We start from the raw sequence: 12983 nt of genomic DNA, 5'->3' as shown, positions 1-12983 counted from the left end.
ATAAACGGGGTTAGGCAGCGGTTACATTGTATACGAATTTTGTCTTGCGTATTCGTATATATGTTTTTTCGTGCGAACACATCGCATGTTGCCATTACATTGCTTGCGAATTAAAAGTTCTGTTTTGAAAACAAAATGCATAGTGAAGTTCCAATATATTTAGCGGAAAATACGTTATTAAATTATTAATTAATTTCAAACAAAAAAATAAGAATATGAGTGCATAATTTTCATTCATCAAAACAAAAATGGAGAGTTTGTCAGATCTTTTGCCGAATTAAAGCAATCAGCTCAGTCATGTTCTGGGAATGTGTTGCGTATAATGAGCTTGCTGAACCAAGGTCAATATTTCATTACCCTAAACGACTATGATTTTTCTTCTGGAGATAGACTAATTGGAGAATCACTTATCCTGCAACAGGATGATATCCCATGCCACAAAACTCGGATGACAGCTAATATTTTTTAAGTTTTGAATTAGCCACCTTAAAGTCCAGATTTAAATCTTAAACAGAACGACTGGTCTCTTTTGAAATGAAAAAGAACAGTTTCGTTAAATAAAATCAGAGAAGAGACAATTTCTGAGCTCACTTCCCTTTGGAAAGAGATATCTCCAAAGATTCTTCAAAATTTAGTGGATTCACTACCCAGACGCCTTTAAAAAGTTTTTGAAGGTAAAGTAGGTTATACATTTTACTAAATTCTTCTTCTTTTCTTTACTTTCGTTAAATTTAAACTTTGTATCTTAGTATAATATATTTGTCAAAATACTTATGCCAGTATATTTAATTATTAATTAATTTATACTTTTTTCAGTTTCTATGAAAAAATATTTGTTTAATATAAAGTTTATATAAAAACAAATAGAAAAACAAGAAAGCTTTATAGTCATTTCAACGTTAAACTGAATAATGCAAGACTTTTATTTTGTGAAAATACTTATGCCGACTAGTGTATATTATTTATGTTTTACTATTTTTTTTTATATAATATATATATATTTTATTGTATATTTATGGCAAATTTTCATTTTGAGTAAATTAACAAGCTATATTTTCCTTTATTTATAATTAAAATGAATTAATTTTTTTAATTAATACTTAGGAATGTATTCACAATAAAAAATTTAAGTTTTCATAAAGCCGCCAACTAATTAAATTAACAAATCCTAATACATTTTCTAAAATTGACATGTTTTCAAATGTATTTCCTTTTATAAAATTGGAATTGAATGAAAACAACACACACCTTTTAATTTTCACTTTTGTTTTCGCACGACCGATTGAATTTGAAACAAAATATTTTGTTTAATGAGCAACTGTAACCACTCACATATGATAACACACATTTGATTTGCTTGTACGAACAGACAAGTAAAAATTCGCATGCAAAGTAACCGCAGGCAATTGAAGTGTTACCAACTTCACCCAGGTAAACTGTCAAACTCATATACGTGAACCAACTACGTACAATTCATATGAATGGCAGCTGTTTATATTGTTTACAATCTTCCAAAACAATAAGTTTTATAGAGCAATAGTTATTTGAAATGGAATTCAAACGTAATAATGTGATCGCATTATATTTGGCTGAAAAATCACAACCAGCTAGCTCAAACACCGCAAAGTGAATAGAATGTTTCGAATCTTACCATCTTTATAATAGTAGAGGCAGAGTGGTCGAACGCTATCGTGGCGGGCGTAAAGAAACAGCAACATAACCTGAAATTTTTCGGAAAGTGAACGAAATCCACGTCGTAGTGATAATGAAACGGCCAAAGAACTGAATATATCCCAGATCCGACTCATTTTCCAAAATGAGCTCAAGCTAAAGTCTTAGAAGTTCCAAAAGGCACAAGATCTTACACCAAAGCAACAGAAAGTCAGACTCGAAAGAGCAAAGGAGGAACGTGGCGAATTATCAAACATTGTGTTCTTTGATAAGAAAAATTTCCCTATTAAGCAGTTCGAAAACTCTCAAAATTATTATATTATAAGGGATCTGCATTAAACTTTTGTTTACCAACATAAGCATGATTCATTTCTCTAACTTTACGGATCAGAAATATTACAAAAAATGCTTTCTAGCAATGTTTCATGAATGTGAGAAGTTCTCATTTTCAATATTCACCAAGAACAGGATGTGAAAAAATATGTATTTCGTTTCGTGTGTTTAAGTTAGAATAAATGAATAAGTTTTAGTAGAAAATAAAAGATAACTCGCCTTAATTACTGGAAAATGTCGCATTATGCATAAAATATTCACAAAAAAAAAAAATAAGGTATTAATATACGAACTAAAAATTTTTTTTAGTATAAATGAGGTATCTCATTTCAACGAATGATTATACGAACACTATGCGTTATTGAGGTAAAATTGTTTTGAAACAAATATTCAAAAAGAAAGTTGATATGTAATAAAAAAAATAATGAGGTGTTCATAACAAATTATTGATTTACAAATGTAAAAGATAATTTAACAAAAATATAAAATAAAAATGATCTAATTTTTTTGAAACAATAAATGTCTAAGAGATATTACGAAGAGATATTAAAGGATGCTCAATGGTTTAGAACCTCGTGAATGACCTAAGTCACTAAAATGTATTGTTTATGCGATATTGTGAGAATTCTGTCGTTCATTTGGCGCCGTTAAATATTGAATTCTTTTAAATTTGAATTTAATTTCTTTCGTTTGTTAGACCAATCACCTCTCATTTAAGAAACACTGTGTATATATAGTCTACGATATCTTCTTAATCCTTTTATAAACATCTTGACTTAGATAAGATATATCTTATTTACAAATCAAGTCAAGAAGTAATATATAAATAATTATATATTATCTGTTGAAAACTGTGTTTAATGTAAAGTAATACTAAGTCCAAATCAAAATGTGCCAAAACATAATTTTAAATCAAATTACTATGCTATATAAATTGGGTTAACAAAGTAATACTAATTTTAATATTAGTCAATGTAAGTATTAACGTTATTATTCTAAAGCCTATTATTAAGATTCATTTCTCTGAAAACCTGATATAAAACTCAATATAAAAAAAATGTTTGTTTTTTTTATATAGATTTTTATGTCATATTTTCGTGCGAAATTGATGTTGGTACTACGCTTAGGGACGTGTACGTAGCACTTTTGAGTTTTTAGTTGATAACGCAAAATTTAAATTTATTTTATTTTAAACTCATTGACTATGGTTTTTAAACTAAAAACAGACGAAATTCAAATGTCAAACATCTTCACTTATTATGCGAAGACAATGCCGGAGAAGGTAACTATAATTAATTAAGTACTGAGTGTAACTTGCACACAGGTCTCTCTAAACAGATTTGCATACTAATATAATTACTCTAACCACGTTTTCATCACATAAACATATAAGTTTGTTAACAAAGAGAATATTTTTGCTATTCAAATACTACAAAAATATAAGATTAATAAAAAGTACATTGTGTTAGAATATTTAAAAAAAATTAACTCCAAATTTTAAGAAAATCAGATGCAATCCTTTCTCTCAACAATACAACTACGAAGATTATATTCCATTTTACATAGAGCAACATACTGATTTAAAGTTGCACATATTAAAACAGAGATACTTTACAAAGTATTTATATCGTTAATTAAAAATATACGGAGATTCTAGGATTTTGTTATCTATTGCATTTCATTTTTAGTTTTTGATACAAACAAAAAATTGAAATGGCTTCCATTTTCAGTTACCTGAGACACGTAAAGTTTCCGAAACACACGATAAAAAAAACAAATGCAAATCCAAAGAATTTGTAAAATTGCGACTCTAAAAATTTGAAATATGTTTTTAATAAAATTAATTGCAGCTAATTACATTCACTTTATAACGAAAATTTGCTATTATTACACGAACACCAAACTTCGTGGCTATTAATCGAACTACCGATGAATGACACTTTTTGACAATTCTACCACTTGCATCACATGCTTTAATTTAGGCAGAATGCACAACCAGAGAAATATTTTTGGCTTAGACGCAAACCAAAGATCATTTTGTGCGACCAGAGAAAATATTACCTGCACAAAATGTTTTCGTAGGAATTAAACAATTTTTACGCGACGATTAACCAAATATATTGGGTAAAAAAATTTGACTTAATACAAATAATACTAAACATTAATATTTTTGTAAATATTGGTATCAATTTCAATTGTTTACCAACATAGATCATTTGAGAAATAAATTGTATGCAACATCTTCAGCAACATTCAGCGATTATTATTTTTTTTTTGAGATTCAATTTTATCAATTTGTCAAAGAACAACACCCGCTGTCATATAATATTTTGTTTTGAATACATTTACGTATATGTCTCACATGATGGTTTGGCTTTTGTTGAATTAATAAGGAAAAACTTCAATAATACTCAAGATGGTTTATAAATAAACCAACTTTTAAACATCTGTTTATTTATATATGAAAAAAACTATGTATTTTTATAAATAGTATAAGTGTTTTTAATGATCTAAAGCCTATAATAAAAACAAAAATTAACATTAAAACATTTATTTAATTGTAATAAAAATACTTCAATATTATTTATATATGTATTGCATTTACTAAATAAATTTACAACGAAATGAGTTAATTTTTTATTTAGATAGTTATCAAATAGCTTTTTATTAGGTGCTTTCAGCAGCTTTAATTTGTGGCAAAAAACTGCGAGCTGTTTGCTTAAAGTTGCTAATGCAACAACACTACTTTCCTTATCTAAGCAACTAGCTAAGAAGTGGCCAGTCATATATTAAGAATTTGTAAATAAAAATAAAAAAATTAAAGTTTCACAAATTTGAAAAATAAATATTTTAAAACTATACAAAAAATTTTAAAAGTATATGAAGAAAATATAATTGAAAAGCGATTTAAACTTCTTAACTTTTTAAATTATTTAACTAAACTATATTAATTTTGTTGTAAAAGGAAATTCCAAAATTTTCTGCATTCGTACCATTGCTCTAAATTCATTATTGATTTTAAATTTTAATTTTAGTTTAGTTATTTATTTTTACAGAAAATATAATTTGCTTGTTTAATGTGCACATATGTTATATATGCTCCTTGCGAAAACACAACATTTGACAGATTGCCACAGTGATGCCAATATTCCGCTTAGCGGAACTAATTATTTTTTTTGCCACTCTAAAAGAAAAATTACGGCTATTATTATTATTATTATTAGCCGCAAAAGAAAAAATTACGGCTACTATTATTATTATTAGCCGCAATAATTTTCTTTCAGAGTTGTAAAAATATAGCATTAAGTCTGGTAGAACTCAATTGCTACCACTTTTAGAATATGTAAAATGGTTATTTTTGACTTATGTTTTTTGTTATACTGTGTACAATATGATATATATAAATTGTAAACACTAAAAATTAATTAGTTCATATAAAAGAAAACAAAATAAATATTAGAAAGATAACTACACCCATTTTTATCTTATACATATATTTGACTTAAATAATTTATGAATTTGAATTCATTAGTAAATAAAACGGTCATATGATTTTAAGGGTAACTGGAATTTCGCATATTTCCAGTGAACATTCACAATAGCTTGAATTTTTAATTTGGCTGCATTGAAACTTTAGATGAAAATTTGTTCGCAAGTAAATTCTAAATTTGAAGATTTTGTTGTTATTCCACATGTTTTCTTTCTCAAGTTGTGAGTATTTTCTTGCCCTTCTGAAATAAAAAATTTCTGCATCTTTTGCTTTTTTTTTGTTTTAATTAACCACTATACATTTCAATTACATTTTAACAAATTAAAAATTGATCATTTCATTACCAATGAATCATTAATAATTACTACGAAAATTGATAACAATTTCCCCCAACATAAATTAATTACTAATGTATAACACAAACGAATATTGGATTCACACGATAGTTTTGTTTGTAATTTTAGCTGTCATTTCGAATTATTCTTGATTTCGATAGCAAAACAATTTCAAATCAAGAAGATTTGATTGAGAATTTTGACAGCTGAAATTAAAATTGAATCGTAATTTCTAAAAAATCAAGTTGATTTTAACTCGGACAGTTCACCGTAGTATAGTATTGTGCAATACAAACTTATACTATTGTGAAGAGTTTTGAGATATCAACAAAATTTTTAACAAAACTGTTATTTATCATATGTACATATTATATGAGCAAAGTATTTTTCATATGTATATATCATATGTCCAAAGAAAATATTTTGTGAAAGTACTTAAAAAGTGTGAACATATGATTATACAGCGTTTTCACTGCTTACTTTGTAAGTTGCTTAGTAACATTGAGCTTTTTGTCGTTTACATTAACACAAGTTACTAAAGTCTTGAAAAAGAGCTTTTATGTGTCAAAAATTTCCAGTTGTAGAGCTTTTCTTTACATTTTAATTATAAACAGCTGACATTAAATGTTGTATTCTTAGGAGAAAATAATTCAGCATGGATAAACCTGAAATTTTAAATAATTTAGTATATAATATTTGTAATATTCTTCACAATATAAATGCAGCAGTTGTTCCATATGCAAAGGAACATTTAAAGAAAACAAGAACAAGAATGAAAAAAGTATGTAAAGAGAATTTCCAAAAAAAATGGTCTATAATTCTATCAATTCTGAGAAAACAACAGGTGGCTTCAAAACAAGTTTGAACACTAAACAACCACAATCCAAATGAACAAGAAATAAGGCTATATTTAGTTCAAATTTTCAGTAAGTTTTATTTAAACAAATAACTAATTTAAACTAACACTAATCTATATACATGAAAGAAAGTCATGTTAGTTAGACCACTTATAACTCAAGAACGGTTGCGCCCATTTTAATTATCTTTGATTTGTTGGATTCGTCTTCGCTCTGAATAGCAGAATATATTATAAAATATTGGAAAAACCACTAATTTTAACATAAATAATAAATTTATGAATTTCTGTTTCAAACTGTTGACAGTATGACAGTTTGAGTGATACTGATTTTCTTTTTGAATTTTTGTCAATATTTTAAATATTTCAAATTTCAAATATAATAAATAAATACTGTCATCAATATATGAACTGGAAGTAAAATCTCCTTTCCGAATAGCAGAGTATATTATAAAATGTGGCTGCCGTCGACAACCGAAGTGCATAAAGTGTGCTAGTGATTATGCCTCAGCTGATTGTACTAGAAATCTAGGTCAAGTGTATTAAATTGCAATTACAAAGGATGCTCTGTCTATAAAAAAATGCAAATAAGCACTTTTCCTAAACTAAGAGAAAAAATTCTGCATTCTCAACTTGAAAGAAAAAACTCTGTGAAACAATCTGTTAAACAAAACGAACAATTGAACCAGCCAAAGTTTACATACGCTCAAGAGGCAAGTACCCAATCAAATCAAACAAAAAAAAAATTAAGTACAGAAACTTTTGAAACAAACAATGCTTATTAACAAGATGATCCGCTTCTAAGAGAATAACGCGAAATGATGAAATTTCTGAAGAAAATAATGAGTCAAATTACAGCAATGACAAGTCTGGTAGTAACCCTTATTTCCAAAACAACACCATGTCAATGAAATTTGTTCTTTGGAATACCGACGAATTGTCACACCACGCATCTGAATTAAAACTATACCAAATCATCAATTTGGATTCAGGCAAGGTTATAGCACAATAGAACAGGTACACAGAATAGTAGAAAAAATACACTCGGCGTTTGACCAAAAGGAATATTGCTCGGCAGCGTTCTTGGATAATTTACAAGCATTTGATCGCTTGTGGCAGAATTCTTTATAAATTTAAAATGATACTACCAGTTAATTTTTATATGTTTTTACGATCATATCTCTCAAAACGTTATTTTTATGTAAAGTTTGAAGATCATATCTTATCACTTCACTGCATAAAAGCTGAAGTACCACAAGGCAGCTTATTAGGTCCCTTATTATATTTAATATTTACGCACGACTTACCAGCAAACACTAATATCTTCACTGGAACATTTGTAGATGACACGGCAATCTAAGCAATCTACTTCAAAAAACCCAAGAACCGCTTCTTTGATGCTACAAGATAGTCTCGATGATATATCAATTTGGCTTAGGTGTTGGCGTATAAAAGCAAATGAGTCCAAGTCTTCTCATGCCACTTTCACATTAAGAAGAGCAACTTGTCTGGAAATAAAACTCAACAATATTGTGGTACCACAATCAACTGCTTCAAAATACTTCGGAATTCATCTAGACAGAGGTGTAATGTGGAAAGCGCACTTATTTAACAAAAGGAAATCACTTAGTATTCAATTAAGAAATGTGTTTTGGTTGCTCAACCAACACTCCTCTCTTTCTCTGGAAAATGAAATCATTGTTTACAAATGTTGTACAAATTGTAATAGAAATAAGTTCTTCATAGTTCTTCATACGGGAAATAAGCAGCACGACATACATTTATGCTAATATAGCTATTAAAAACTTGTAAAATATCGAATAGTTTTTAGATAGAATACATTTACCATATATATAAAATTAAAAAAAAAAAATATTTCATATAATAAAATTTATAAATAATTTATATTATGTTTATAAACTAAAATAATTTATAATTTTTTAAAAATAAAAAGAAATATAGTTGGTTATCATCGGTTTTTCTTTTCTTTCTAGGTGCGTTCTTCTCAGACTTCAAAGATGTTGATGGCAATATTGATGATGCTGGCAGTAACAGCGAGCTATCAGAAATTAATTCGAAGGCGTTGTCAATAGGCAGGTTACCAAAAATTCTATTCACGTTATTGACAAACTTTCACGATAACAAGGATTCCCTCGGAAATCCCAATATATTGCTGATCCTTTCCGTTTTAAAATGATACAGAAAAGTTGACATAATACTTAATAACATATATTATACATTACACCATATTAACTATTAAATTAAACATTTAATATTAATCGTAAAAGATTATTAAAAAAAAGATTATTATTAATTACAAGAAAGGAGCGGAGCGCGACCATAGTTGATCTTTTGTACTGCAATACATTTCTACCGAACAGAAGAATGAAGGCCAGAATGTTTCCCGTTGAAGACCTCCTAATGCCAAAATGAGAGAGTAGACCCAGTGACCTTCTTTTGGTCCAGATCATGGCTGGGCAGTCACAGAGTATGTGACTGGAAGCCAGTAGCCACTTCTCTCGGTTCAAAACTATTTATCAATTAGAGTTGAATGGCAGATATTGTCTTCGCAATATTGTCCCCAAACTTTTTACCATTGATTCCTGTGTGACCAGGTATCCAACAAAGCATCACTTTGTTTTTGCTTGCTAGCTGCTACAGCGTGCCATAGCAGTCTAACAGAAGCTTTGAAGAAAACTTCTAGAAGGGTAGTACTTTGATTGCTGCTTTATTATCTCAATAAATACAGATACATATAACTGATGTTGATACGAGCAGAGACCTCGATGGCGTGAACCTCCGCTTGGAAGACAGTGGGCCATATACCCAGCGCTAGCGAGATTATAGTCTTAGAACCAAAAATCCCTGCACCAACTCTTTCTTTGGCTTTTGAACTGTCGTTGTACCATGAAATCACTTTTGGTTCTAAATCAGGAGTGATATCTTCCCAGTCCAATCGGTCGGGAGTGAGGAGTTAGAATTTTCTACCGAAGCGAAATTCCATGTTCATGCGATCAGTTCTATCGTAGATCTCTATGCCGGGATTCAGTCTGCAGATAGAATTTAGACTGTCGAGACTTGCGTGCATATTGATAACAGGTTGAAACCTAGCTGCAGTCAAAACTGCTGTCTTTTCAATAAAGTGATTTAGAGGGGTATAGTTCCCGTCATAGCAATACATGCGAGTTTTTGCAGTTTATTGCATTTGAGTATTGCAGCATTTTCTTGTGTGTTGCTCCACCAAACAAGAGCTGCGTAGGATACAATGGGTCTGATCATTGTGCGGTAGGGCCACAATGGAATTCTGGGACTTAGGCCCCAGGTGCTACCTTAAGAGTTTCCATAAGCTACCATAACAATACGCCCACATGACCCGAGTAGCTTTGCCAATTATATTATCCAGGTGAATGTTCCAGTTAAGATGCGTATCTAGGGTAACCCCCAGATATTTGACTTCATCAGAGCATTCAGCTGCTGTGTCTTTTATAGATACGGATCCAATATTTATTCCTTCTGGTACAATTACCTCATTTTTGGGTTAATGCTTAGACCTTCTTTTATGCACCAGTTCGAGACTTTTTGTAAGGCTGCCTGTATTACGTCAGTAACTGTGGCATATTTATCAGAAACAATAATTACCAGGTTATCTGCATAACCTATGGTATTGTAGCCATATTGCTCCAGTTAAACTAATAGATCATCAGCTACCAGCGTCAATATATTTTTGGGTCAGTGGTCCGGATATGAATTCATATGATCTGTTGCCAAAAGCTCCATGCACATAAGGCAATCTCTTTAGATTGAAAAGTGCTTTGAATTTTGTTGACTAAATGACACAGCACGACCTCCGTGGATTGCCTTTTGAGTACCAAATTGAGTGGAGTGAAGAGGCAGAGTTTGCTCCAGTTTATTTCGTACGTGCAGATCAATCAGCATTTCAACAGCCTTCAGTAAGAAAGACGTAAGGCTAATAGACCTATAGGACTTTGGCTGGTCCTTGGGTTCATTACCAAGTTTGCGAATAAAAATCATGTTTACTCCTCTTTAGAAGTGAGTGATATAACATATAATAAGACAAGCCCCAAAAAGTTTGATTAGTAGATCTAAAATGATATCCGTGCAATTCTGAAATAACGTTGCAAGGTTACCATCGCCTTCAGGCGCCTTAAACGGTTGAAATAAGCTGATCGCCCAATTCATGTTTCCTTGTCGAAAATAACATCAAATAGTGCGTAGTGCTGACACATGGCTACGCCAGCTAGTTTGTTTGTACTGACTGATTGATTAGTTGTAATCAGTGAGTGCAACGCTATATTATTTTTACCTACCAGAGTGTTTTGGCCTATTAAATAAGCTCCTTACTAGTTCCACCAAAAAATCTTACCTATAATTGCGGTGCTTCTGGCAACTGTACTGTTATGATAGAAGGTCAGTAATATCTCACCTAAATGGATAGCGGTCATTTCAATTTCTTCACAAGTTCATAAAGCTTTACTTAGAGAAAAGTTTGCGGAATACACTTAGTCCCTGTGCCTATGCCAATTGGTTTTCTTAGGCCAGTACAATTTCTCTAGCTGTTCGCATAAATCTATGTTGATATGTTGATGGCCAGAAGGATAGATTGCATCCGACACTCGCCAATTCCATATAGATTCTTCAATTCCTCTGGTGCATAGAGTGAGATCCAACATCTCTTCTCTAATTACTTTAATAAATGTGGGCTTGTTACCCATATTATTAGTTATAATTAATCTTAAATATATAATATACTCTAAAAGATACTCACCCGTTTTATTTATGTTATTGCTCCCTCACACTTTATGGTGAGCGTTTGCGTCACAGCCCAATATTAGCTGTCCAATGATGGAACGGTTTCTTCTTCATTTGGGAAGTATGCAGAGGTCATGACCTCTCCTATTGTTGGAACTTCAACTAGAACTGCTACTAGGTTCTAGAAATAAAGTTAGTTAACGTTAGAAGTTTTACATTTCCATCTATTAAAATAGCTGCACGTGGCACTGCTATCGATCGGTCATATACCAGTTTCTCTGATTTCTTATTAAGACCCCGCGGTTTATGGTAGCAGTCCTTGGTTTATCTGCTACGGTTAATGTGCCCGTGGAGGACATTGTGAGTTTAATTCCTGAGGTGGGAATCTGAACTGTACTCCTACTAGAGGTGTTAACAGCTTAACTAGTGAAAGGAAGTGTATTTAGTTCCTTTTCAGCAGTAGTAGCCTATTTCACGTTATTTTTCACGGTGTGAGAGAGAGCGGGGGTGGTACCCTTAAGCATCAATCTCAAGTGTTCGAATAGGTATGCAATCCTACTTTTTAGTTCGGACAACTTCCTCATGGATTCGTCAGGTGCAGCATCTGATCCTGTGTCAGTCTGCGTATTACTATTATTACTTTCCACCGTTTGGTGGAGAGTTTATTGTAGGTACCAATGGTGGCTAGAACTTTTTCGTTTGACAAAGTCAAACTTTTAGGAAAATAGTCACGAACTACATAAGTTTGTGGGAAAACCTCTTCCTCTACCACGTTTAAGGCGAGTCTGCATGTGGCCCCTATGTGACCTGAAAATTTCTTGAGCCATACCGTTCTAAGTAAGTACCTTTCAAGCTCCGGTTGTAAATCGTAGCTTCTTGGAGAAGCGTTATTTGCTCTGCAGAGAGCAAAATGCTAGCAGGGTCGGCCTACGTGAAACTTAAAGGTACATCATTAACAGCTAGGCTGTACGCTAGTTTCGTAATCTCACGTAATCTCCTTTCATCTGTCCCGTTTATTCGCAGATGTAGACCGCGTGGCGATTTTTAGAGCCTCTTCTCGGCTATGACCTATTCTTCGATCACTTCTTTTGAGATGAGTAAATTTCGGGATTTCAAAAGTGTGGTTTTGCGGCCAATGACAGTTAGGCCCGATATTTGGATGATCACACTGCCGGTGTTGGAATCAGAAAATTCAACGGATTTAACGGAATTTGAAGACATAACCTTAATAAGGTTATAAGGTCATTTCTTTCTTTCCTGATATTAATCTAAAATGAATATTTTTTGTTAACTAATATTTTTTTTTTAACCTTTTATTTATTTATTGCATCTTCCGTTTGAATGAAAATAACAGGAAGTTGTGAAATCTTGTCATTAATTACATAATATTGCAAATTTTTATTTTAACTATATATTGCCTAAAATAAAATAAAATAAGTAAACCTTATATCACGAACCTCACTTAGATGGGCTAAATTTCTGGAGCAGATCGAACCGCACTACAAACCTAAGTCATAATTAGAGGACA

The 12983-nt window shown here is 31.2% G+C and overlaps 1 protein-coding gene across 2 annotated transcripts in view; it reads right to left on the bottom strand.

Annotated features, from left to right (window-relative positions):
* Window positions 1–3986, bottom strand: part of LOC119680599 (eukaryotic translation initiation factor 4 gamma 3) — a 50239-nt gene extending 46253 nt beyond the window's left edge. The window contains exon 1 of one of the 2 annotated variants that reach the window (XM_038093504.1): window positions 3739–3986. The gene's annotated coding sequence lies outside the window, so the exon portion shown is untranslated. The remainder of the gene's footprint in view (window positions 1–3738) is intronic. The other variant, XM_038093503.1, reaches the window with a different exon arrangement.
* Window positions 3987–12983: the final 8997 nt, after the last annotated feature.

The sequence above is a fragment of the Teleopsis dalmanni genome, chromosome 2 (genome assembly GCF_002237135.1).
Source record: "Teleopsis dalmanni isolate 2A chromosome 2, ASM223713v2, whole genome shotgun sequence".
Taxonomy (NCBI): domain Eukaryota; kingdom Metazoa; phylum Arthropoda; class Insecta; order Diptera; family Diopsidae; genus Teleopsis; species Teleopsis dalmanni.
Note: the sequence above shows the minus strand (reverse complement) of the source record. Positions and strands in the feature narration are given on the sequence as shown.